This window comes from Chiloscyllium plagiosum, unplaced genomic scaffold, assembly GCF_037043375.1.
Source record: "Chiloscyllium plagiosum isolate Xiang-an unplaced genomic scaffold, Cpla_swu_hap1 HiC_scaffold_51, whole genome shotgun sequence".
NCBI classification, from domain to species: domain Eukaryota; kingdom Metazoa; phylum Chordata; class Chondrichthyes; order Orectolobiformes; family Hemiscylliidae; genus Chiloscyllium; species Chiloscyllium plagiosum.
In genome coordinates this window covers 19,826,423-19,850,749 of record NW_028270189.1, presented here as the reverse complement: position 1 = coordinate 19,850,749, position 24,327 = coordinate 19,826,423, and the positions used below count along the sequence as shown (strand labels likewise).

The following is a 24,327-nucleotide window of genomic DNA, read 5'->3' as shown; positions in this document are numbered from 1 at the left end:
CAGACCCATTACAATCCATTAACATTTACTCCTAAAACACACTCTCATTTCAGGATTTTAAGTACTTTTTGGTGATCTTCTCAGCCTCATGACCTAGTATGATCCCTTTTGTCCTGAGTAAGGGATCAGTGGGAATTTCTTGCTGAGGTTTTTACTGTTTCAATCGAATGACCTTCTGTTGTGATTTACCATGTTCCTTCAAATGTCTTCCACTGTTCATTGACAGGCACATATTTCAGTCTGTTTAGCCTGTTTACCTTGGTCAGTTCTCCTCTCAAACTCATATAATTGGCTATTTTTTGTTTCTAGTTGTAGCTTGTCCTTTCTGTGATTCACTTTAAAACTTTATATTTCTTTAAACTGCACTTTATCACAATTTCCCGAAGGATCTCTGCAGGTGACATTACTCATTCACTAAGTTTCATTACACGGCCGCTCTGCGATAGTTATGTCCCTTAACAGTTGCACAATGTGGTTTTCAAAGAAACACTGAAAAAAATTGTCCGAAATCCTCTTCTAATATCAATGCTGCCCGTGTGATTGTCTCAGATTATACAAGTATTGAAGTTTTGCAAAATTATCACAATGCCCTTGTTAAAAAATGTCAATGAGTTCCTGTGTAATGCAGTGATGAGCAATGGAATGCTGTTCGGTTGCTAAAACTGTTCTGTTACTTTTGTCCTTGGCAAGTAGTAGCCAGAATTTATATTCAGACTGAATCTACTTCATCATCTGAGGCCAAATGCTTTCTCTGTAATGCCTTTGTTATCCATTATTGTTTGCGTTGTCCGTTTTGCCTGAGTTTGCACAAGATTGTGAATCACTGAGTATTTTTGTTCATCCTGTATTCATGTCTCCCAGCTGTCTAAATCTCTTTTATCTCTGTGTCTCAAATCCATCTTCCTTATTACAGCGACCTTGTCCCTTCAAAATAAAACACAACTTACTCTTTGCCACAATTTTCTGTCACAAATCTATTCGCTGATGTACAATTTTAGTTTAACTCTGTCCTATCCTGTTCCGTTCTGTTTGTCTTCAGCCACATTCCCATACTGTTCCGGTGCTCCACGTTTTCTCTCTGGATTTAGAAAGCTCCTTTCACCTGAAGCCTGTCCCTGCATCCTCTCTGTCAGTTGAAAGCCCTGTCCATAAGGAGAAAGTGAGGTCTGCAGATGCTGGAGATCAGAGCTGAAAATGTGTTGCTGGAGAAGCGCAGCAGGTCAGGCAGCATCAGGGAACAGGAGAATCGACGTTTAGGGCATAAGATTTCTGAAGAAGGGCTTATGCCTGAAACGTCGATTCTCCTGTTCCCTGGATGCTGCCTGACCTGCTGCGCTTCTCCAGCAACACATTTTCAGCCCTGTCCATAAACCTACTGACATGATCGGCCAGGACACTGATCCCAGAACATTTCCAGTGGGACCATCCTAATGGATTATTTATTAAATCAGGCATGGGATGTGGGTGTCTCTGGCTGACCAGCCTTTCTTGCCCAGCCCTAGTTGCCCTTGATCTGAGTTGCTTGCTCGGCCATTTCAGAGGGTCTTTGAGAGGCACACACTTTGTTGTGGGGATGTCGTGCAGACCACGTCAGGATGGGCAGATGTCTTTCTCGAAAGGACAAGTTTTTGGGTTTATTTGTACATCAGCAATGGTCTCATACTTATTTGTGGTTTGTTAATTACTATTTTTAAAATTATTGATTTCAAATTCCACCATTTCAGATGGTGGGATTCCAACCTGCCTCCTTGAACATTAGCTGAGGTTTGGGATACATGCTCTAGCAATAATACCCCTCGGCCATCACTTCGCCTGCTCACACGTTGCTCATTCCTGACCGGTTATACCAGTGCATGATGAAGCGAAACCTGTTCTTCCAACATAATTATGTGATCCTGATATCTTCCAGTACTCTGGTGATATCACTTACTATCTCTCTCTCTCTCTCTCTCTCTGTCTCTCTCTGTCTCTCTCTGTCTGTCTCTGTCTCTCTCTGTCTGTCTCTGTCTCTCTCTGTCTGTCTCTCTCTCTCTGTCTCTCTCTATTTCTCTGTCTCTCTCTATTTCTCTGTCTCCTGGAGGTACTCAGGAAGGTCCTGACTCAGTAGACTGCCCAACTGCTGGGTGTCTCGTCCATCACCACATTGAAAATGGTTGGTCAGCCAGAGAGACAAAGGGCAGGGAGATCTGGAACCTTCAATTTATCCTGCAGTGAGGTAAGATCACTCACAGTGCACAGAGCAGAGAGCAATGAGAGGGCTCCAAATATCGGCTAACAGGACATGACACAGATACAGTGCTCGATGGGGAGCACAGTTCACACATACCACACGCTCAATCACCACTCCTGCTGTAAGTTCTGTTGTACTAAGACTCACTACTCTGTAATACTGTATCTATGGCATGGCTTATTCAGCAGTGTCTTCAATAATTTGTAACTCCTATAACAGTTCCTATCTCTGTAATCTCCTCCTAGCCCGATTTTCCCTCCACATATTTGAAATGTACTGAATTCCGGACTACCATCACTATCGCTGTAAATTGCTTCAGTGTCCACAACATGCCTTATCTCGGTAGTCTCCTCCTCCAGTAACTGGAGACCGAGCCATGCAGCACGGAAACTTTTCCTTTAACCAAACTAGTCCATGCTGACCAGTGTCCATGAACGAGTCGCGTTTCCCTGCATTTGACCCGTATCCCTTCAAACTTCTCCTCCCCCCCCCAAATTGAACATTTCTCTACCACTTCCCCTGAACATTTATTCCATAACTGCACCATCCTCTGTGTGGAAACTTTTCTCCTAAAATTGCTTTTATGTCTTTCGTCTCCCATCTCATATTTATGCCCACTGGAACACAGAACATGACAGCGCATTACAGGCCTTCGGCCTTCGATTTTGCACCAACGTGTGGAACCAATCTGAAGCCCAAGTAACCAACACTATTCCAATTCTTGTCCATATGTTTATCCAATGACCGTTTAAATCCCCTTCAAATTGGCGAGTCTACCACTGTTGCAGGCTATGCATTCCATGCCCCGGCTAATCTGAGTAAAAAACCTACCTCTGGCATCTGTCCCATATCTATTTATTCATGTTAATATCTACCTCAATGTAAAGCTATCTCCCCTTGTGGTAGGCATCGCCATCCAAGAGAAAAGGCTCTCACTGTCCAACCCATCTCACCTGCTGATTATCTTATATGTCTCAATTAATTGACCTCAAACACATTCTTTTGAACAAAAACAGCTTAAAGTCCCTCAGCCTTTCCTCATAAGACCTTCCTTCCATACCGGGTAACTTCCTAGTAAATCTCCTCTGAATCATTTCTAAACTTACACATCCATCCGGTAATGCAGTGTGAACAAATGTGGCCACACTCAGAAGTTTGTATAGCTGCAGCATGATCTAATGGTTCAGAAACTCAATCCCTCTACCAAGACAAGCTCACACACTGAATGCCTTCTTAAAAAATCCATAAACCTAGGTGGAAACTTTTAATGATCTCTGTACATGGACATAGAGATCTCTCTGTTCATCTACACTACCAACAATCTTACCATTATCCTAGTACCCTTTTTTCCTGTTACTCCTTCCAGAGTGAATCGCCTCACACCTTTCCATATTAAATTCCATTTGCGAGCTTTCAGTCCAGCTGTGCAGCTTATCTGAACTTTTCTGTAACCTACAACACCCTTCGTCACTATCCACAACTCTACCGACCTTAGTGTCTTCTGCAAATTTATTAACCCATCCTTCAATGCCCTCATTTAGGCCATTTATTTATTTGACAGCAACAGTGGATCCAAAACACATCCTGGAAGTACCCACCAGTAACAGAACTCCAGGATCGATATTTCCCATCAACCACTACCCTCTGCCTTCTTTCAGTGCGCCAATTTCTGATCCAAACTGCAAAATCACCCACAATCCCATGCCTCCGTATTATCGACAATCGCCTACCACGGGGAATCTTAAACAAAAGCCTGACTGAAATACATATACACCACATCAAGTGCTTTACCCTCATCCATCTCTTTGTTTACCTTCTTAAAGAACTCAATAAGGTTTGTGAGGGCACGACCTGCCCCTCATAAAACCGTTTTGACTATCCCTAATCAACTAACTCATCTCCAGATGATTATAAATCCTATCCCCTACAAGCCTTTCCAACAGTTTACCCAGAATCAAAGTAAAGCTCACGGGTCTATAACTACCAGGATTTCTCCACTCCCCTGCTTGGGGTGGCATGATGGCACAGTGGTTAGCACTGCTTCCTCACAGCACCAGAAACCCGGGTTCAATTCCTGCCTCAGCCAACTGTCTGTGTGGGTTTCCTACGGGTGTTCCAGTTTCCTCCCACAGTCCAAAATGTGCAGGTTAGGTGAATTGGCTATGCTAAATTGCCCATAGTGTTAGGTGAAGGGGTAAATGTATATAAACATGTTTATATAAATGTCTGTAGGTTCACCCCTCAGTCTCCGATGCTCCAGGGAAAATTGCCCCAACCTATTCAGCAACAACCCTGGAAACCTCTTATTAATCTTTTCCAAACCCTTTCAAGTTCACAACATCCTTCTGACAGCAGGGAGACTAGAATTGCACAGAGTACTCCAATTGTGTTGTAATGTAGTAATCTGAGTTCCCCAATCTTGGTGCACAGTAAGTCCTAGAATGAACAAATTGTTTAGGATCTTAGCCATATCCAGAAGTCATGCACATCGACGGCTTCATTGATCTTTAAGGGCCCCTACATTGTCCCAAGTTAATCGTTTACTCTTATTGTATCTATATTATCTAAAATCAGTTTTGGATTTTACTCATCATTCTTTGCCGAGGCGATTTCATGTCCTCTTTTTGCATTCCTGATTTCCATCCTACAGCCCCTGTGATCCTCAGGGATCCCGTTGATCCAGCTGGCTATACCTGACATGTGCCCCCTTTTCCTTGACTAGACCCTCAGTAGACAGCCAGTGTTTCTGAATGCTGTCAGTATTGACCTGCACATAAACAGGCACATGCTGGTGGTGATCGCTCAATTTATCTCATGTTTAAAATATTCTCACTTGCCAAACTTCCCTTTCCCTGCAAATAGACTCCCCAATCACCTTTTGAGAGTTCCTGGCTAATATTATCAAGATTAGTCTGGCCCCATTTTATAACTTGAACTTGTGGACCAGGCCTGTCCTTTTCCATCGCTGCCTCCAAACTAATAGAACTGTGGTCACTTTGGCAAAATGCTTTCCCACTAACACCTCCGTCCCTTTCCCGACCTTGTTTCCCAAAGGGAGGTCAGGTTTTGCCCAATTCTGTTTTCAGGCCATTTATATATTGATTGCAAGTTTACTGGAAATCAATTACCAAATTCCTCCCCTGCAAACGCTGAACACTGGCAGTCCTGGTCTAAGATGGAAAGTTAAAAAAAAACCCTACCATAACAGCCCTATTATTATGATTGACATTTGATATCTCCCGACATATTTGTTCCTCAGTTTGCCACTTGTTATTAGGGATTAGTAGGACAATCAAATCGAAGTGATGACCCATTCTTATTTCTCTGTTCCACTAACATAGCTTCACTGGGTGATCCCACAGGAATATCCTCTCTAAGTACTGCTGGGATGATTCATGCAATCAAAACCCATCACCACGCGTCCTCTCTTGCCTCCCCTTCGATGCTTCCTGCCGTCCCTCTACATTGAAACAATGAACTGCCAGTCCTGCCCCTCCCTCAGCTGTGTTTCTGTAATAACTATAATATCCCAGTCCCATGTTCTAATCCATGTCCTGAGTTCATCTTCCTTAGCTGTCAGGCCCCTTGCATTGAAATAAATGCAGTTTAATCATCAGTTTTTCCCCATTCCCTGCTATGTTTTTGCCTGCCTTATCACTTGAAATGGCTCTCTTTAACTTGTGAACCAGCCTCAATCTTCTTTCTGGCTTTACGACTGTTTAAGATACAATACCCTACCAGATTAGATTATATCCTCTCAAGCAGCTCCAGTAATTCGCCCCATCAGGATGTGGGTCCCCCTCCCGCTCCTAATTCAGGTGCCTTCCCCACCCGGTCCACCTGTGCTGACACCTTCAGGGATCTTTGGGTTGTCCACTCAGGTCCCTGTGTTCCTCACCATTCCACAAGGTCCAAGCATTCATTATGTCTGTCCTTCGCTTTTCGTACCTCCCACAGGGTATGACCTCACATTGATCAGAACTAAACTCTGCTCAGATTATCATCTGATCGTCATCAGACTGTAGCCTAAGACCATCCCCCTCACTGTGAACAACATCCCTCACCTTCCATGTCATCTGCAAACCGACTAATGATACCTTCTGCTTTCACATCGAAGTTATTATTCCCCAGAATAACCAGCGATCGTTTCTGCACAGATCCCTGTGGTACTCCCACTGGTGAAACAATTTCAAACACGAAAAAGATTATCCACCAATTTTGTATCCAAATTACCAACTTGTCTTGGATCCCATGGGCTCTTCCCTTTTGGACCAGCCTTCCATGTGGGAACTTGTCAAAGGCCTTAATGACTCCATGTAACCCACATCATCTGCACGGCCCCCTTCGGGGTTTGTAGACACCATTTCAAAAAACTAAGCTGAATTCCTCCTACAGTATCTTCCTCTACCAAATCCGTGATGACTAATCAGAGTTGATCCTTGCATTTGCAAGTCATCCTCAGGGGTTTCCAATAATTTCCCTCCCTCCTGCTGTCAGACTATCTGCTCTGTAATTACCTGGCCTATCCCTGCTGCTCTTCCTGAACAAATGAACCACATTAGCGATCCTCCAGTCATTCGGCACTTCACCTGTTGCCAGCAAAGCATTAAAGATATCCACCAGGGCCCAGCAATCTCCTCTCTTACCTCCCATAGCAGCCTGGATACATTTCATTGGGCACTGGGGATTTCTCCACCTTTTTATGCCAGTGAAAATATTTAGTTCCTCCTCCTTATTGATCTTAAAATGTTATAGAACCTTACCATCCCGTCTGAAATCCCCGGCTACAATGTCTTTCTCCTGCATGAATACAGATGGGAAGTATTCATTGAAGACCTCACCTACTTCCTCTAGCTCCATGCACAGGTTGTTTCTTTGGTTTTTAATAGGCCTCACCCTTTCCTCAGTTACCCTTTTATTCTAACTATACTGACAAAGTGCCTTGTGGCTTTTCCTTCATAGTATCTGACAAGGATATTTCACAGCCATTTCTAAGGACCCCGTTGCACTCCCTATCCTTGTGAATGGCTTCACCTGGTTTTATTGCACTGTGTTTTCTTCATCAAACTCACAATATCGCCTGATCTGTATTCGCTGGACTTGCTGTCTTCACTACTCCCTCTTCATGAACACAATGGGATGGGGGTCCTATGAAATGAGTATCAGGCATTAGCTAAGAAGTTAAAAAGCAGGACCTCAAGGGCAGTGATCTCTGGATTACTCCTAGTGCCACATGCCCCAGTGAGGATAGACATAGAAAGATAGGCCGGGGGGTGGATGTATGCCTGAGGAGGTGTTGGAGGGGGCAGGGTTTTCAGTTTTTGGATCATTGGGATCTCTTCTGGGGTAGAGGTGACCTGTATGGGGGGGCCGGGGGGGGAGTTGGGGTGGATGGGTTAGACTTGAACCAGAGGGGCACCAGTATCTCTGCGGGAAGATTTGCTCATGTTAGCCTGGAAGGTTTAAACTAGTTTAGCAGGAGGTTGGGACTCTGACTAAGAAAGGGAACATCAAAAAGTCAGGGAAAATACATTAGCCATCGAGAGCAAGTTTCCTATTCAGGATGTCCAGAGGCACATACGAGGGAGGGAAAAGACTTCAGGTTTAAAGTTCATTTAGTTCAATAAATATTGATGTTCACATTGGATAACAGGATGGTTTAAAATGAAAGGAGGTTGATAAAACCTTGGGACATGATCAGATGTATCCCAGCGCTCCGTGAGAAGCTCGGGAGGAATTTACAGGGCACCTCACAGGAATATTTGTATCATCAACAGCCACTACAGACCAGTGAGACTGATGGAAGAGGGGGGTAAGTTGTTGGAGGAGATTCTGAGAGAAAGGATCATCATGCATTTGGAAAGGCAAGGATGGATCAGCGATGGTCAGCATGGCCTTGTGCACGGGAAACCATGTCTCACAAACTGGATTGAGTGCTTGTGGAGGTAGAAAAGTGATAGATCAAGGCAGAGCAGTGGACGATGTCCACATTAACTTTAACAAGGCCTTTGACAAGGTTCTGCATGGAAGACTGGTTAATAAGTTTAGATCACACCTAACCAGGGAGCACTCACCAACTGGAAACAAAATTGGATTGACGGTAAGAGACAGAGCATGCTCATAGAGAGTTGCTGCTCAAACTGAAGGCCTGTGACCAACGGTGTGTCATGGGGTCCAGTGCTGGGTCACTGTTGTGCATCATTTATATGAACGGTTTGGATGATAATACAGGAGTCATGGTTGGCAAGTTTGTGAGTGAGACTGGAAGTGGTGGTAAAGTGGACAGTGAAGAGGATTATCTGAGAGTGGGCCAGTGAGTTTAGGAATAGCAAGTGGAGAAATACACAGTGTTGCACCAGAGCTGGACTTGTACAGTCAGAGACCCAGAGAAAAAGGGGAATCCAGGACAAAACAGCACAAGGAGCGCGCTGTCACACCAACGTCTCACCCATCCCCATTCCCATCCCACGGCCACCTTCTGCCCCAAGTGTGGAAGGTCACGTTGGCCTGTACAGCAACACACAGACTCCCCTGAGAGAGGGAGAGAGTCAGCCTGGTTTGTGACCCACCGCCAATGAGATGGTGAGATAGGGAAGTTGAATCCCCTTTCAGTTGTCCTACTGTCTTTGTTTCAAATTCCAATAATTCCCTGTCCAATGCCATGCCTCACAATGTAATGCTGTAATGGGGCCTTAACACTGCCCTTCACCTTCTGTGTTCTGACTCTTATTACCCAGAATTTGGTTTCCTAATGATTGATAATCTGAGGTCACATATAATCCCATTGTTATCCCTAACGATGAGAGTTCCCCATTCTCCTTCCCACTCTGCCTGACTTTCCACAATGTTGTGTAGCCATGAATATTAATGCCCCACCTTTTGTTCACCCCTGTGACCACGTCTCCCTGATGGTGATTAGATAGAAATCACAGTCGCACCAGCATATCCCTTATTACAAATGCTTCGTGCATTCAAATTACGAAATAGTAATTTACTTTTAAATCACAAATTCCTGTCACAAACCTATCTGCTGATGTATAGTTTTAGTTAAACTTAGTCTCTTCCTGTTTCTTCCTGTTTTTCCTCAGCCTCAGCCCCATGTTTCAATATTTGATCATTTCTCCATGGAATTGGGAATTTCCTTTCAGATGAGCCCTGTCCCTCCTTGTCTGTGTCAGTTTAAAGCAGACTACATTGTCCTGGTCATATGATTGCCCAGGACACACACTGATCCCAGCACTGAACCATCTCAATAAAATAGCTGACTCCTCCCTGAGTACTGGTAGCAGTGCCCACTGCATCAGACCCACTTCTTCTGACACTATGGTTTGATCCTGAAATCTCTGGTGATATCACTCAGTCTGTCTCCATTTGGTATCCCTCACTGTGTGGGTCTAATTGCTGCTCCTATCAGCGTCTCTCACTCTTATAGCTCCTCCGGATCCAGAGCCAAAAGAATCCTCCAATCCGCAACAGTACGGACCAGGGATGGAGACTTGGATTTTTGTGATCTCTGCTGGACTCAGTGCGACTCGACATGAGTTATCCTCACTGCATCAGTCTAATTTCCCATTCTGTCTATTTATGTCTCATGCAGGTAATCAGGACGTTTCTAACTCCTGTCTCATCCATCACCTCATTGAAGACACTTGGTCAGTCAGAGAGAGATGGAGAGGGAGATCTGGAGCCTTCAGTAAATCCTACAGCTGGTAAGATCAATCATAGTAAACAGCACAGGGTGGAGGTAGTGGCCTTCGTTATTCAGACCTGGAACACAGGACAGAGTTATAATGTTGGGCGAGGAACAGCAACATTCTAGGCTTCATTCCCACCATATTGTGAGGGCCCTGCTGTCACGTCTGCTGTACTGGAACTCCCTGAGACTGCACTGGAGGTCCCAGGCATCAGTCTTGGCACATACTCTATTAGTGATCTCTGTAATATACTACAGTCACGATAATCCTTCCTCTATTTGGAATCTCCTCTAGTACACACAATGCTGTCTGTCTCTGTCAGGTTCTCCAATCCCTGACACCCTAATTCCTAAACTTGTCCAGTAGATACTAAATTCCTTCATCCCTGTAATTGCCGAGCCCTGTCTATCCCTGTAAGCTCCTCCGACCAATGCCACCCTCCATATAAATGTGTTTTATCTCTAACCTCTCCATCCATCCCTATCTGGGTAAACTTCTCCAGCTCTTACAACCCTTCCTTACCTGTGAAAAAAATCGTAACCTCCTTATTGTTCTACTAATCTTCGATCTTAATCTATTTAAACCTCGCCCTCTCCCCACCAACCCTCCCAACCACAGGAACCTCTTTCATTTTGTGCAACCCTCCCCATTTGTGTAACTGTCTCCAGCCCAGTAACCTGGCATTCTCCATTGCCTTCCTATCTATGCAGCCTCCTGAACCTAGAAGCCTTCTTATATCTGTAAACATCTGCAGTCACTACAACCTTCCATATCTCTGTCAATATACACAATAATCTCCTACTGAAGACTCCCTGTCTGTGCCTCTCAGTCTGCCTGCCTCTCCCTATATCCATCCCTATCCCTATCTCCAGAATCTAATCCAGCTCCCTCTACCTCTGTAAATTCCTCCAATCCGCAAACCCCTTTCTCCCATGAACATTACTGCCCAGATTTCGCTCGAAAATCCTCGAGTCCCTGTAAGCCTCCCTATCTCTGTAACCTCTATCCATCTGTTTAACCCCCTACTACTGAGGAATGACACCCTGCATTCGCCATAAGGCAGATGGAATGACAGTGAATAGATATGCTGGAACCGTCATTCTGGAGATGCAGCTGAAGAATGACCATCGCTGGGAAGGGAATATTGAAGGGTTGTTGGGATCTAGGCAGGATAGGCAAAAATCCAACAAGTTGTGAAGAAAGGATAGGGTTAATGCATTAATGAGATAGCCACGTGGAACTGAAGATCAAAATTTGGAGTCTATTTGGATGGAGCTGGGAATGAACAAGCAGCTGCAGCAATCATTGGCTGGAATTCCTTTAAAGGAATCAACCAGTGATGGGAATGTCAATATGGTTACAGTCAGGACACTGAATGTACTTGTAGCAAGGGCAGTGCAGTAACTGTGTGTGACAGTGGTCTCCATCCCGACTGGATAACTAATGAGGATCAGGGCTGTAATGGATGGAATCCTGGATTGTATACGAGATGGTTTTCTATAACATCATATCAAGGAGCCAGCAACAAAATTGTCCATTGGATTTCAAATGCTGTGTAATAATAAATATCCAATCGTCCCATTTTAGAGGAGTTTTGTGAGGAAAGACCCATAGTGTGATAATGCAGATATTGAGTTTGAGTTAAGACCATAAGATGTCGGAGTAGAATGAGGCCATTTGGCCCATTGAGGATGCTCTGCCCTTCAATCAGATCATGACTGACCTGATACTCTCCAACTCTACATTCCTGCCTTTTCCACAAAACCCTTGTTTCCCTGATCCATTAACATCTGACCATCTCTGCTGTCAATATTCTTAATGAGCCAGCCTCGACAGCCCCCTGCAGTCAGGAATTCCCACAGATTCCCTACCCTCTGAGTGAAGACATTCCTCCTCATCTCCATCTTAAATGGGTGAGCTCTTGCTGGGATTTTCTGCCGTCTGGTTACACATTCTCACACAATTGAAACGAAAGGAAGTCACAAAGGTAATTATTGCAGATGATCTGAAAATTGGTGGAGTTGGGGTGAATGAGCAAGGAGATCCAAGGTTGCAGGAGGTTACTGATCAGTTGGAAAGATGTGCAAAGAAATTGCAAATTAAGTGTAATCTGTACAAGTGTGAGGTCATGTCAAATTCAAGAAGAAAGTTAGGATACTGAGGGACATTGATATACAGAAGGATCTTGGTGCACTGAGTGGTAAGGTCCTAGGGAGTGTTACTGAACAAAGAGACCTTGGAGTCCAGGTTCATAGTTCCTTGAAAGTATAATCCCAGGTAAATAGGATAGTGAAGAAGGTGTTTATTCTCCTTGCGTTTACTGATCAGAGCACTGAGTAGAGGAGTTGGGAGGTCATGTTGTGGCTGTACAGGACATTGGATAAGCCATTTTTGGAATATTGCATGCAGTTCTTGTCTCCTCCCACCGGAAGGATGTTGTATAAATTGCAAGGTTTCAGAAAAGATTTACAAGGATGTTGCCAGGATTGGAAGATTTGAGCTAAAGGGAGAGGTTGAATGGGCTGAGGCTACTTGAGGCTGCGGGGTGACCATATAGAGATTTATACAATCATGAGAGGCATGGATAGGTTTACCAGACAAGGTCTTTTCCCTGAGGTAGTGGAGTCCAGCACCGGACGGCCTCGGTTCAGGGTGAGAAGGGAAGTAAATAAAAGGAACCTACGGGGCAACTTTTTCAGGCAGAATGCAATGAACTGCTAGAGGAAGTGGTGGAGGCTGGTACTATTACTGCATCTAAAAGGCATCTGGATGGGTATCCGAACAGGAAGGGGTGAGGGGGATTTGGGCCAAGTGCAGGCAAGTGAGACAAAATTATGCTAGCGTATGTGGGCAGCGTGAACGAGATGAACTGAAGAGTCTATTTCTGTGCTGTACACCTCTACGACTAAATGTTTTGCACTGTTCCTTTCTACTTGTCTTCAGCCACATTCCCATGCTGTTCCAATGTGTCCCCTTTTCTCTTTGGATTTGGGAAGCTCCTTTCACCTGAACCCTGTCGCTGCCTCTTCTCTGTCAATTAAAGCACTGTCCATTTCCAGCCACAAACTTCACTGTTTCCCCTGTTTACCTTGGTCAATTCTCCCATCAAACACATGCTTGGTTGTGATTGTAGGGTGTGCTTTATGGTCAGTTTAAAAATCCATCATCTCTCTGAATTCCACTACACTACAATTTCCCAGAAGATATCTCAGTGTGACATTACTCCTTCACTCAGCTTCATCACCCAACGGTCGATCTGAGATAGTCACGTCCCTGGTCATTTACACAATGTGTTATTCAAAGAAACACTGACACAAACACTTGAAGAGGAGTTCGGAGAATATCATTTTTGACAAAGATTGAAGTCTCCCAAAATTATCACATTGCCTTTGCATTACACAGGAATTCACTGGAATGTGCAGCAGGGCTGAGCAATGAAATATTGTTCGGCAGCCTAACCACTGTTCTCTTGCTTGTGTTTTTGACACGAGTTACTCATAATCTGCATTCAGACTGATTCAGCTGCATCATCTGAGGCCACATGCTTTCTCTGTTATGCCTTTGTTACCCATTACTCTCAGGGTTACCCATCCTACACTCCCTGAGACCCCTCAAGGATGGGTACGATTGAATATTTATGTGCTGCCTTTTGCCTCTCCTCGAACCACATCTCCCTGGTGACTAAATCTTATTTATCTCGGTGTCACAAGTCTATTACCTTATTACAGATACATTGTTCATTCTAAAAAAACGAACACTGTAATTGACTTTTTCCCAGAATGTCCTGTCACAGCCTAATTCACTGATGTACAGTTTTAGTTAACCTCTGTCCCTTCCTGTTCCTTTCTGCTTGTCTTCAGCCACATTCCCATGCTGTTCCAATGTGTCCCCTTTTCTCTTTGGAATTGGGAAGCTCCTTTCACCTGAACCCTGTCGCTGCATCTTCTCTGTCAATTAAAGCACTGTCCATAAACCCACCGACATAATTTGCCAGGACACTGGTCCCAACGATGTTGTTTTCAATTCACTCAATGGGATGTTGCTGTTTCTGGCTGGCCAGCATTTCATGGGTTTCCTCCCACAGTCCAAAGATGTGCAGGTCAGATAAATTGGCCATTCTAAACTGACCGAGCGTTAGGTGCATCATTCAGAGGGAAGTGTGTCTGGGTGGATTACTCTTTGGAGAGTTGGTGTGGACGTGTTGGGCCGAAGTGCCATTTCCATATTGTAGGGAATCTAATAAAATCTAAACTCTCCCTCTGCGTTCCATATTAATGACCCTAAAAATGTCCCTCTAACAATTAAACAGCTCCAAACATCCCAAACTCTGTAAACTACGACAGCTCCAACATCCCTGTGTAATCGGTGTAACCTCTTCCTGAAAACCTCTCAACATGTGGAGACCCCACAATCCACCCTATCTGTGTAATCCAACAGGTCCCTGCATTACTCCCGATCTGTAGAACCCAATCCAATGCCTGTGACTCTCCCAATCCAGTTCCTGCAAGACTCACTGTCTGTGTAACAGTCTCCCCTCACTATCACTCACCCTGTCAATGTAAGCTCCTCTAGTATCTCCATCCATCTAATCATCTCCATAACCTTCTCCAGCTCTTGTACCCTATCCAGTAAATGTCACCCTCATCTATAACCCTCCCTACGGTAGGAACCGTTCCACAGATTCATCACCCTCTGGCTGAATAAATTCCCCCAGATCTCCATTCTAAAGGGTTGTTCCTTCCCTCTGAAGCTGTGCTCTTGAGCCCTGGTCTCTCCAGCAGTGAAAACATCTCCCCACCCCCTCCACTCCATCTAGGCCCCTCAGTATTCTGTAAGTTTGAATGAGATCCTGCCACCGCCAACTCTGAAAATTCATCAAGTACAGACTCAGAGACTTCACCAGCTTCTCATATGACAAACATTTCATCCTGGGCTCTTTCGTGTAAAATTAGTTCTTGTACCCACTCACATCCTTTGTCCAGACTGTTAATGTATAACATGTACAGTGTGGTCCCAACACTGACCCCTGCGGAGTTCCCCTCATCACCAGTACCCATCGTGAAAACGACCCCTTTATACCTACTCTGTGTTCTGCTAATCAGCCAATCCTCTACCCATGCCAAGCATGTTGTTCTGAAACTGAAATTTTATTTCACAAACCCTGCTGGGTTTGTTTTCCTGTCTGGCTGTGGAAAAAGCAGTGTAGATAAAAGGGAGGAATGGTTTGTCGGGGTTTTCAGAAACCTTTCAACAAGGTCCCACTGAAGATGTGGATAAGCAAAATTGTCAAATGTGGGATTGGAGGGAATGTACTGGCATGGATTGGGAATTCTTTAACAGAAAACTAAGTGGGAATAAATGGATTAGTGCTTGACCCCCAACTATTCACAAAGGGATTCGATGCATTTGATGGATGAACAAAATCTACTGCTTCCATGTTTGTTGCTGACACAGAACGAGATGGGAATGTGGGATGTGTGGAGGAAGCAAAGGGGTCATGAACAGTCCATGAGTTTCCCTCGTACAAATTCACTGATGTGATGTGGCCATCACTTGCTTGGCCATCATTACCTTCCCATTTGTAATTCCCTGGAGAAGGTGGTGGGGAGCTGCCTTCCTCACCCATTGCGGTCCTTTAGGTGTAGGGACAGACACAGTGCTAGGAGGATGGAGCGTGGCTTGGAGGGCACCTTGGAAATGCTGATGTTACCATGCACCTGGAGCTCCTGTCCTTCCAGGGTATAGTTGCTCCGGGTTTGTGAAGTGCTGCTGAAGGGGCCTGCCTGAGTGACCTCAGTGCTGCTTGTAGATACTTTATTTATTTATTTATTTATTCACTCGTGGTCATGAGCATTGCTGGATGTATTGTTGATTTGGAGTTGTCCCTGAGAAGGTGGTGGTGAGCTGCCTTCCTGAACCACTGCACCAGCCATTGGAACTGTTGTTATCTGTGTCCCCTCCAGCAGGCGCTACATCACTCCACACATCTGTAACTGCATACAGACAATGCAGCTCTTCCTGTATATGTGACATCCTCCTCTGCCGACAACTCTTATTGTTCATCAGAATGTCTCACCACTTCCATTGCCATCTGTGCTAGTGATCTCTCAAATTTCTGTATTCTTGTTTAAACTTCTGATCACCCATAACCTCTTCCTTTCTAAATTTGTAACTCCTCAGTACCTGTAACTCGCCATATAACTGTATTCAATGACAGCACAGGTTCACTTCCTTAAATCTCTGTGAATTACAGCGGCTGGTTGTGCTGCATTGGTACTTTTCATCCTCCTCATCCATCCTAGTTCTCCCAGCCCCTGCAATCCCACTATTTAGAATGCTCCCATTCTCTGTACCTCCTTATGTTCTGAGGGTCCTTGAACACCACGAGTGCTTCAAACATCTGTAAACCGCCCCCCCCCCCCACCCCCCAGTTACTGCGAGTCTTCTAACTCTGTAACATCCAACAGTCTCCAGTGCCAATCAACACTCCCTGGCTGTCAATTTGAATTTGTTGAAGTCTTCACATCTCAGTAAGCAGCTCACAAAAATCCCTTTAGACTCTACAAGGCTCCATCAACAACAAGCCGCCATCTCTCTACTTCTTTTGCTTCCCTCAGTGCCTACAACCCTCCATGTATCTTCCAGTAACCTGCTTTAGACACTGCAGGTCTGCCTACCTCTCCAGATAACCTGTTCCATCCCCAACAGCTCCCTCAATCACTGTAACACCCTCTGATCTGTCTAATCCTCTTTTCCACTATCTTCCAGGCACAACGGCGATCCTGTGAGGGACCAGTGTGCAATGGGATGTTATACATCTCAACTGAGGCTTGAGGCCTACCATTACCTGGAAGTCACAAAGGGAGAGAACCTGAGAGAGAGCACCACAGAGCTGGAGAAACAGCAGAGCTGAAGGGGCGAAATCAGCACCGAGTCACAGAGGGTGTGACCATGTGAGGGAGTTACTTGAAGCAGGAACATGAGGTTCACTCACGCCTGGGAGTTACAGAAGCACCAAAGTGAGAGGATATAAATCAGCACTGAGGATCGAGGCCTAGTCATACCTGGATATCACAGAGACAGTGAACCTGTGAAGGAGCAGAGTGGAGTGAGAGCTGGAGGATTACACATACCTGGGAGTCACTGAGACGGTGACCCTGTGAGGGAGCAGAGTGGAGTGTGAGCTGGAGGATTACACATCACTGGGAATCACAGAGACAGTGACCCTGTGAAGGAGCAGAGTGGAGTGAGAGCTGGAGGAGTACACGTACCTGGGAGTCACAGAGACGGTGACCCTGTGAGGGAGCAGAGTGCAGTGGGAGCTGGAGGGTTACATGTACCTGGGAGTCACAGAGATAACTTTCTGCTGCTGGGACCTGCCTGCACTGAGTTTGAAATAAGTACAAGAGCCATCACAGAAAATGCTGTAAGTTCATTGGCTGATAAATTCGCTGTTATTAGCGACTGTCAGTTAATTGCTATAAGTTAGCAATTTTTTTCAACTTCTGAAATAAGGGTTGAACACAGAAATAAGAGGGAGAAGTAAAATTGTGAGCCAATATAATAAATTACCCTCAGTAAGCCACAGTTGAATAAGGGATTTAAGCATATTGTTATTTCCTGGATGTTAACTTAATTCTAAGTAATTAATTAAGTAACTCGAGACAAAATGCATTTTAGGCCATGTTTGTCAGATGTAAAATGTGTTCTGTTAATTGTGAAGTCATAGTCCCTGCTCGTGTCCTAGATGGACACCGAGTCATGGAGCTCAGACAGTGGCTAGAGACACTATGGGACATCTGTGATGCTGAGATTAAGTGGAAAGCACACACACAGAGCAGATCACCCTACAGTCATGACGGCCTGGAAGAAGGAAGGGTCTGGGGTCTAGGCAATCGGAGAGAAACAGTCAGGGAATACAAGCATATCCTGGTGTCTCCCTCCCAATTCAATCTCCCAGTTTGGAAGCTGATGAAGATGTAGGCTGCTCAAGGGAGGGCAGTCAGAGCCATGTCTGTGGCCCCACAAGCAGCCTGACTGTACAGGAGGGGAGGGAGAAGGACGGAGGGGCAATAGTCACAGGGGAGTCAGGGAAGTAAAGAAGGTGTCAGCGTGTCTGTCATTCCGGGATAGTGGGGTTACGAATGTCACTGTGTCTGCAGAGCATTCGTCTGGGGGACAGTGAGCAGTCAAAGATCATGCCCATGTTGGTAGGAATGACCTGGGTAGGAAGGGTGACGTGGTCTGGGAGTCAGAATTTAGGGAGCAAGTTGGATTGTTAGCAAGCCGGTCTGCAAATGTAGCAATCCCTGGAATACTCCCAGTGCCGTGTCCAAGTGAGAACAGGACTCAGAGTTTTAGGTAGATGAGAGTGTGACTGGAACGATGGTGCAGCAGGAAGGGCTTCAGATTCCTGGGACATTGGAACTGGTTCTGGGGAAGACAGCAACTGCACAAACTGGATGGGCTAACGTGACAGAGCTGGGACTGAATTTCTTACGGTTTTTTTTGGAGGGATTGTAAATAACTTGGTGTGTGCTTAGGTTCCAAAAAGAAATAGTAGAGGAGAGTACCAGGATTCTCAAAATAATGGGAGATACAGTTGGTACTAACTTACAACAACACGATTAACAGTGGAAGATGGAGTGAGAAAGAAAGCCTTAATCTGAGGTCCTCTGCATGGACCTGAATACTGGGAGTGTGCGGAGTTACAGAAGCAGTTTGGTGTGTGGAAATCTGATGTACTGATTACCGAGAGCTGGCTCAAGGAATGGCAGGACAGGATATTAAATATTGCTCGGTATAAGGGATTCTGAAATGATAGAAAGGAAGGGAAAGGATGAAGGTAGAAGTATTGGTTTAGATTAGCGTTAGTTAAGGAGTCCAAGAGAAAGAGGATCCGTCCTAGGACAGAATGAATTTGGCTGGAGCTACAGAACAAAAAGTGTACAATTAAGCTGTGAGGTACAGTCTGTGAGCCAACAACCAAAGAAACGATGGAGAGAATAAATATGCAGAGTCATTTGAGAGCGAAGACAGTATTACAGATTAGTTATAATGAGAAACTTAATTTATTCAGGTATTGACTGGGTTACTGGTGGTGCAGCGTCCTGAGGGGCGAGTGTTCCTGGGTTACATGGAGGAGAGCTCACTGCAGGAGTATGTGTCCAGCCGAAGAGAGCATATACTGTTGGACCTGGTCCTTGGGGAAGAGGTGGGGTAAGTGGATCCATTGGGGAACGTTTTGGGGGGCAGCGATCATTTTATTGTAACGTTCAGGATGATGATAGAGAATGCTATGCAATAATTGAGAGTGAGAAGCATTAGTTGACTGAGAGCAGCCTTCAATGGGGCAAGAATGAAGCTGGGAACTTTTCAACGAGGCCAGTGAAATGTTAACTTGAAACAGGGTGAACCAGCTCAGGTGTAGCTGGGATTATGGAGATGGGGCTGCAGTGTGACCATGACTGGGAACTGGATAATTAAAGGTTTTCCCCATTTCTACAGGAAGGATAAATAGGCCAACGCAGTGAAGGAGCATTGTGTATAAAGGATGCGATCAGTAATATTGTGATGCTAATCAATTCACATACTGCTCCTCCTTGCCCTCACCCTCATCTCTGCGTATTGATTCTATCAGATATTGGTAATCTTTGAAAACTTCAGAAAATAGCAGTTTCGACAAGATCAATCTGTCCACTGTCTGCATTGGACAAGAGGTAATGTTTTTTTTTTAAAGTCCTAGTTCTGTCTCCCCGGATCCTATAGGCCTTCGGCTGCAGATCCCAGCATCTTTTTAAAATGGTTTGAGAGTTTCTGCCTCTACTCGGCTTCCATGTGTTCCTCCCAGATCCCAACCATATTCTGGGTAAAATAACAACTTTCCTCACCACTTTTCTGATATTTCAGCCAATTACATTAAATATTCACCACTGGTAAAGCAGTTTACCAACAGGAACAAGATGTTATTTCCCTCTCTACCCAGGCCCCTGACAGCATGTGCATCCCAATCAAATCTCCTCTCAGCATCCTCCATTCCTATCTTTCCTCAGAACTGCACTTCCACTGTCACAGGGTAACGGATCTTTTAATTACCCTCTCCAGTCCAATTCAATCCTTCCATGTGATGGGGTGACCAGAACTGCACACCATCCTCAAGCTGTCACTGAACTCATTATTTATGCAGTTCCAGCATAGGTTTCCTGCTCTGAAATTCTGCATTTCGGCTGATAGAGGAAATTGTGCCATTTGCTACATTAACGAGATTGATGTTTCCAGCTACCTTCATTTATCTGCCCACACTGACCAGACTCTCATTTATTGTACATTCCTCTCTATTGCTGATGTCCCCAAATGCCTTGCCTTGCACTCCTCTGGGTTGTTTGCTCCGTTCACCTGGACCCCATAGTTTCTGTTTTTAAACAGTCTGCCATGGGATCTCTCGTCAAATCCAAAGAAGTCACATGCAGTTCCAAGTTACTGCCTCAGACCGATACAGTCAGATTAATTACACACGATCTTCCTTGCACAAATCCAGACCGACTGTCCTGGAATCCCTGGACTTCCTCAGTGACCGTTTATCCACTGTCTCAGAATTCCAGCCGCGACCTATTAAATCTTGTTCCACATTAAACAAAGCTGCGGTGTTAGCCGTTCTCCAGGCCTCCAGCACCATCCCTGCATCCAGTGAGGATTGGATAATGTAGGTAACTATAAGGCAGGGATTTTCCCCCTGCTCCTTTTAACAGTCTGGAACATTGTGTTACCCCTTTTTAAGGATTTGAATCTCCTTTGTAATTCTCCGCTCCAAGTTTGTTGCTCCCAATATTTCACACTGCATCCCTACTTTGATTCAGACAGACAGAAGCCTAACCCATCTTATGATTTGGTCAAGTCTCATTTTAGTCAGGATTTATGGAGGGTTTCTCTCCAAAAGGTGAAGTGCATTTTCTCATGATACCATCCCCAATCTGCCTCATTAACTACACTCCCTGCACACGTGATTATCTTCTCAACTGACACGAACACGATGATTTTCCCCTTCATCATAACAACTGCCACTGCCTTGATATCCCAGAATGCACCAGCCTCCCTGTTCCAGGGGCCATTAGTAAAAAGTCATTACACTCTTAGATTGTCAATCTGAAACTGCCCAAGACATGGCATAGGGGGTAAAACTGGGACTTAACTTTGAGACCAAGCCGCTGAGGTTCTGCTGGATGGCATGGTGAACGAGAGGGACATTATCTTCCTCCAGGACTGGCAGGGGTAGCCATGATACGATACCCTGCCAGCTTGGTTGGTGGTTGACCCCTGTGTCAGTGAGGTGCCAGCCTGCTGGATGAATGCCCAGCAGTGTTGGAAGGAGGTCAGTGACCTTCTCCACTCCACCATGGCAAGTACCACCATCTGCACTTTGTGAGCTCGCCCTCACTGTCTCTCTGTTACTGCATCCACCTCCCACAAAGGCTCATGTTATCCCACTCTCACTGAATGCAGCACCTTCTCTCGGTCTGTACCAGCTGTTACAAACAATTCCACACTCTACACGAGAGCAGAAAGAGCCGAGAGGGAGAGGGGGCTCCAAACATTCTGCTTCTCGCCCCCTCACGGGATGGATCCTGACCATAACAACCACAAGAGGCTGACTGATTGTGTCCAAACTCCCAGATGGGGATCTGAGACTCCCCCTGACTGACTGTGCTGGGCACCGTGACCGTGACTGACTGTGGACAATGATATCAAGCTTCCTGGGTTTGTGTCTGTGCTAAACACCAAGACAATACAGCAGGCGGGTGAGCCTGGTAGCTCTGGCTGAGGGGAAACACTGCTGAGGGCAGGATAAGGCATTCTGTGAGCATTCAAGTCAGCTCAAAGTGAGTGTGTACAAACACGGAGTGAGCAGCCCAGAGGGACAATCCATGAGCTGGGTGTGTGTCCCTGAGCACAGTGTCCTTGCAGTAGCATTGCAATGAGAGTTGTCAGTGCACCCTGAGCTGCAGCATTAAAGTACAGAAGCGTATTGTTAGGGGGTCGGAGATGTGCTGGGAATGCATGGTGAAGCTGGCATGTGTCAGATGTCAGCATTGGTGGGTGTGGAGTACATGCAGCTTCTGTTAATGCATTTTCCCCCAAGACGTTGGTGTTCTGGATAGAAACCTGCAGGAGCGAGCGGCGAGATGGAGTCACCAGGTACCAGGTCTGACTTTCATGTCAAATTCTCTATATTGAGTTTCCCCACAGTGGGGGAGGAAATGAAGCTGCAAGTTGATGGTGGTTGGTGGGGGGGGGGGCGGAATCCACAATAATGTGTAGCTGTTGATCATCAGTAATCATTCAGTGAGCATCTCGCCACTCCCGCGCTCAAATATTGTCTTAAAGAACAGTCCAGTACAGGAACAGGCCCTTCAGCCCAGCAAACCCGCACTGACACATGATGCCTTTCTAAAGTTAAAACAAAAGTTTTTGCTCCGAAACCCTCTATGTCATTCTGTTCCCTCCTTGCTATCTTGGCTTCTTCCCCTCTATCAGTGCGTTTCAGGCACCTTCACATTCTGTCCAAAACCAAAAAAAAGCTTACCTAACACATCTCCTGAACTTGCTCTCTTTTACCTAAAACCTACGGTCCTGAGAACTTGATATTTCTACTCTGGGGGGGAAAAAGCCTCTAACTGTCCTTCTATCTATGCCTCTGATAATTTTGTAAATATCTATCAGGTAGCCCCATAGTCAATGATGCCCAGGTGCACACAAACCATGTGTGTTCAATTTCTCCTTCTGGCTAATACCCTCCAAACCAGACAACATCCTTGGTAAAACTTTTTCATACCCTCTCCAACACTTCAACACCGTGTGGCAACCGGTACTGTACACAATATTCTAAATGTACCTCGAACTAAGTTTCCCTACAGCTGCAATATGGCCTGCTAATTTTCATACTGCATGCTCCGATACATGTCTGCAAGTTAGCCGTCAGTCTTCTGGATCACCCTATCAACCTGTGTTGCCACTTTCAGGGAACTGCATGGTGTACACCTTGATCCCTTCGGATGCTGATGCAATCAGTATTTTTCATCCATTTTATACTTCGCTCCTGCCTTAGACCTTGCAAAATGCACCACGTCACAATTGTCCATACAAAGTTACATTTGTGTTTTCTTTGTCCAAATCTGCAGCTGACCTATATCCTACTGTATTCTCTGGCAATCATCCTCACAATCTCCAACTCCGCCAATCAATTTACAGATCTCCAGTCACAAAAACACTGTTCCACCACTACTCTGTCTTCAGTGGCCAAGCAGTTCTCCCTCCATCTTACCGCTGATCCCAATTCCCTTCACCTTCTGTATGAGCCTGCCATAAGAAACTATATCAAAGGCCTTACTAAGGTCCAAACGGCCAACATCCAGCCCCACACTCTCATCAATCAATTTTGTCACTTCCTCAAAACATTCAATCAAGTTTGTGAAACATGATTTTCCCCATGCAACTGTGTTGCCTGTTGCTAATAAGTGCATACTAGAATACTGTTGGAGCTGCACTCATTCAGTCAAGTGATTATTCCATCATATTCCTGACTTGAACCTTGGAGAGTAGATTAGATTCCTTACAGTGTGGAAACAGGCCCTTCGGCCTAACCAGTCCACGTCAACACTCCGGAGAGTAACCCACACACACCCATTTCCTTATGACTAAAACAATTCGCAATTTAATGTGGCCAATTCACCTGAACTGCACATCTTTGGACTGTCTTAGGATACCCATGTAGACACAGCGGGAATGTGCACATTCCACACAGTCAGGTACCCAAGGCCAGAATTGAACTGAGGACCTTGGCGCTGTGAGGGAGCAGTGCTAAACATTTGATGGCTCCCGTAGACTGAGAGGTATGTTGGGTCATGACGGTTACTATACAGAGGGAGGTATGTCAGGCCGCGATGGTTAATGTACAGTGGGAGGTATGTCAGGCAGTAACGGTCACTGTACAGTGGGGGGGTATGTCAGGCCGTGACGGTTACTGTACATTGGGAGGTATGTCAGGCCGTGACGGTTACTGTACAGTGGGAGGTATGTCTGGCCGTGCTGGTTATTGTACAGTGGGAGGTATGTCGGGCCGTGATGGTTACTGTACAGTGGGAGGTATGTCGGGCCGTGATGGTTACTGTACAGTGGGAGGTATGTCGGGCCGTGATGGTTACTGTACAGTGGGAGGTATGTCAGGCCGTGATGATTACTGTACAGTGGGAGGTATGTCAGGGTGTGATGGTTACTGTACAGTGGGAGGTATGTCGGGCCGTGATGGTTACTGTACAGTGGGATGTATGTCAGGCCGTGATGGTTACTGTACAGTGGGAGGTATGTCAGGCCGTGATGGTTACTGTACAGAGGGAGGTATGTCGGGCC

The 24,327-nt window shown here is 45.4% G+C and overlaps 1 long non-coding RNA gene across 1 annotated transcript in view; it reads left to right on the top strand.

The window, feature by feature from the left end:
- Positions 1–19,036, top strand: part of LOC148135045 (uncharacterized) — a 71,805-nt gene extending 52,769 nt beyond the window's left edge. The window contains exons 6-8 of the long non-coding RNA XR_015755482.1: positions 9,828–9,939; positions 16,693–17,350; positions 19,004–19,036. This is a non-coding gene — a long non-coding RNA (uncharacterized LOC148135045). The remainder of the gene's footprint in view (positions 1–9,827; positions 9,940–16,692; positions 17,351–19,003) is intronic.
- Positions 19,037–24,327: the final 5,291 nt, after the last annotated feature.